Source organism: Sarcophilus harrisii, chromosome 2, assembly GCF_902635505.1.
Source record: "Sarcophilus harrisii chromosome 2, mSarHar1.11, whole genome shotgun sequence".
Taxonomy (NCBI): Eukaryota; Metazoa; Chordata; class Mammalia; order Dasyuromorphia; family Dasyuridae; genus Sarcophilus; species Sarcophilus harrisii.
The window spans coordinates 597,479,374-597,483,377 of record NC_045427.1 but is presented as its reverse complement, the minus strand read 5'-3'; the positions used below and the strand labels follow the sequence as shown (position 1 = coordinate 597,483,377).

General features: G+C 43.2%; 1 pseudogene; it reads right to left on the bottom strand.

The window, feature by feature from the left end:
* Positions 1-265: 265 nt before the first annotated feature.
* Positions 266-2,963, bottom strand: LOC100935335 (annotated as a pseudogene).
* Positions 2,964-4,004: the final 1,041 nt, after the last annotated feature.

Genomic DNA, 4,004 nt, shown 5'->3' with positions numbered 1-4,004 from the left:
TAAATCTTTCATATTAACTCACTGGAAATCTGTGTCCCTCAAGAAAATGGGATATGGAAAGTGATTTTAGTTATTCTGGTTATATGGATTCTGGAGAGATAAGAGATGTAGGCAACAGTTTGTGTGAAAAAGGTTTGGGGCTCTTAGTGAATTGAAAGCTCAATATTCATCAACAGTGTGACCAAGACTACCTTAAGCTGCATTAATAAAAGCACAGCATCCATAATGAGGAACTTCTGTGCCAAGAATGACTCTGTAAGCTACCTTCACTCCAGGGCTGGAATTCATCTTGGACTTTTTTTTTTTTTGGGCTGTGAATACAGATCTCTTTGTCCCACAAAGATAAAGCACAAAACATTAAGCATGGGGTTCTTTGGCTTGGCAATATGAGTCTTAAGTCCTCCGATGTACAGGATATGTTGTAGATCAAGTGGCCCTAGAAGACTCACTTTCTCTAATGTGCTTTTAAGTTACAGATTTTCAACAGCTAACAGCCAAAAAGCTGGAGGACAGATCCCTTTGGAGCCAAAGAGGAAGCTCTCAAATCACTTCTGATTCACAGCTTGAGATTCCTTTGTCCTGGAATTTGGAGGTGAGCGTGGCAAAATGACAGAGGAAGAGTTAGTTTTTATCACCTCCAAGCAAGAAGCCCAAGAGAAACTGGACAGCACGCCGGTGGTTCTGAGTCTGTTTTGCCTTTAGATTAGGTGGAGGCCGTAGTAGAAGACTTGAGAAAAGATTGGCGAGCATATTGGCAGTGATGTTGTTAGTTTCAGAGTGCCTTAAGAGTTCGCGAAGGAAAGCGATCAGATACCAGAAGACGTTTCTGTGGTACTGTGGAAGGTGTGAAATCACTTGCTGGCAGAGTCGGTGGTCGTGTGAATAGTCAAGGCATCGCTGATATAGTTCATAAGAGATAACGGGCTCTGGCAGGGCTTCCAGGAAGATGAGGAGTGTCTCAGCTATTGAGTGATTACTGCCAGGTATTAATTTCAGAATGCTAGTATCCAAACAATCAATAATTTGTTGCACTTCTTTTTGTGATCCGGGAGTCTGGAACAAATCCTTCTGGTCACAGGCATGTTTATATAAGTGGTCCACTAAGAGCCAGAGTTCCTTGGGAATCTGAAGGGGCTTTTCACCAACACTCTCCTCCAAAGAAGTCATCTCCAAGTCTATGAGTTTGGAAATAGGAACTTCTTGGATTGGTCTTCTCAACTGGCACAAAGTTTCCAGGGATGTGCCACAACAACTCCGAAGGTAAGTGCCGCTGATGGTCAGGAAGTAATCTTTGCCTTGATCCACGTGAAGGATGAGAATATCTTTAATACTATCTTCCCCAGAGCTCAGGACCGGCACAGAATCTTTATTAACGTAGACACTCAAGAAAATGTCCACCGTCTCATTGGGCTCCAAGTAGCCATCACAGGGCTTAGCCTGAAGCCACGGTTTGCAGTACTGCTTGTCACCCAGCTTAGAGACGAAGGAAAAATGGCAGGGAACCTGCCCATTGTTGGTGATCTGCAATTTCTGCTTCTGCAGCTGCCGAAATTTCACATTTTCAAACCTGAAATCTCTCCTGCTAAGGACGACGGAAGGAAGGAAGTAGTTTTCCATTCTGTCTATGAGCTGAGTACTGTCTTCAAACACCTCTTGGTACCTCCTGTCATCTACAATTTTCACTCCGATAAGGAAGAGAGAACTGACGGGTTTGTGGTCGCTGGTTTTTAGCCCCATGTGACTCTGATAGCGGACCTGACTCACGTTGGTCCCCTTCCACAGGATTCTGTCACACCACGCGGGGACCCGGCACTTGCCGCTGGAGTCCCAGCGGTCTGTTTTGCTGTCAAACTTGTAGGTGGGGATAAACCTGATGTCTCCTTCTGTGAAGTCGGCAAAAGCTTTCTTGCTCGCGCGCTGCACATTTAGCTGGTCCAGCTTGAGCAGCTTCTGAAGGTCATTCTTGTTAATAAGCCTTTTGACCTCTTTGGCGTTATATATGTAAAGCCTGTAGTTCAGGTCCCCCAGCCAGATGACAACATCGTGCTTCATGATGTTCAGCTGGCCCTGATTCGGGACGAAGAAATTCATCCGGGCACAGATGTCCTTGTAGTCCTGGTTCCTGCCCTCAACGTCCTCGCCCTGGGCGGCCAGGTGGGAATTGACGACGCAGAAGCTGGTGTTGTGGAACATGAACCTCACCGCCACGGCGCCCTTGTTCCCCATCTTCCCCATGAGCCCCGTGCCCACGGTGTCCGTCACCACGTCCTGGATGTGCCCGCAGTGCTCCTTCCTGGCGAAGATCAGCAGCAGCATCCCCACCAGGCGCACCAGCTGCACCTTCTTGTACTTGGACTTGGCGTGCAACGCTTGCTTCACCGACGCCAGCCACTCGTGCTCCCTGGCCGATTCCAAGTAGAAGAAGGCCTCCATGCTCAAATCCAGCTCCTGGAACCCGAGGCAGTAAATGTCCGGCGGGTCCCGGTCACAACTGAGCCACAGTTCCAGCCCGCAGTCCGGGGGCTGGCCATTCACGTTCCACGTTCCAGCAAACAATCTAAACGTCCGGAAATTGACGTACTCCTTTTCTCTCTTTGCTGCAACGAGCCTGATGAGCTCCTGCCTCATGCCGGGGTGGGGGTTGGGCCCCAGGAGCTTCCTCACGGTGCTGGTCACCCTGGAAGGCCCCCTGCCCGCGGCTCCCTTTTCCCGCGGGAGCTCTCTCCTCAGAGGGCGGGCTATGGGCGGGGCTCGTCCGCAGCTTCTTCATCTGGTGGTACGGGGCGCTTCTCTTCTTGTCCAGACTCATTGCTGTGAGGTGGTCTCCAAAGTCCCGCGCTAAGAGGGCAGCCGAACGAGGGCCGTCGGATGGCTCATCGGGGGTTTCCCAAAGGGCCTCCACCACCGGGCGGTGTGCTTGTCGTCTTCCTCTGTGGCGGGTGGTTCTATGGGGGTGGGAAGCGGGGGGCAGGGCACTTCCTGGGTCACGTGGCCGGGCGCGGCCAACTGACGGCCGTCAACTTCCAACCGCTGGGCTCTCGGCCCTGCTCGGACTCTCGCGAGCCCTCGGGCGCTCCGGAGGCAGGGCTGAACGGCTCGGAGACAACGACGAGAGCTTGACTACATTTCCCAGCAGGCCTTGCGTTCCAGGACCGCTGCGCCTCCCCTCGAGCGCTGCTCTCTGTTGACCACCTACTTTAGGAGGCCTTCTCCGGTCTAGGCTTTTCTTGTGATTTGGAGCATGTGGAGGATTAGGGTTATTATGTTTTTTGGTTTTGTTTTTAAATTATTTGTTTATTTTTAATTTATTAATTTATTTTATTTATTATTTAGTAATTTTATTATCAAAATTATTTATTAATTTGTATCTTAATTTATTATTAATTTCGTCATTAAAATTATTAATTTCATTATTAAATTTATTAATTTCATTATTAAAATTATTTATTAATTTTACAAATCAATTTAATTTATTAATTTATTATTTATTAATTTCACCATTAAAATAATTTTAATTTCATCATTGAAATTATTTACTAATTTCATCATTAAAAGTATTTATTAATCTCATTATTAAAATTATTAATTTTATTATTAAAGTTATTTATTAATTTTATTATTAAAATTACTTATTAATTTTATAAATTAATTTATCAATTTATTTTATTATTTATTATTTTCATCATTAAAATTATTTATTTTATAAATTAATTTAATCTATTCATTTAGTTTGTTATTTAGTAATTTTATTATTAAATTATTCATTAATTTTATTATTAAAATTATTTATTAATTTTATAATTTAATTTATCAATTTATTTTATTTATTAATTTCATCATTAAAACTATTTATTAATTTCATTATTAAAATTATTAATTTTATAAAGTAATGTAATTTATTAATTAATTTATTATTTTCATCAGCACAATTATTTATTAATTTTATAAATTAATTTAATTTATTAATTTAGTTTATTTATTACTTATTAAATTTATTCTTAAAA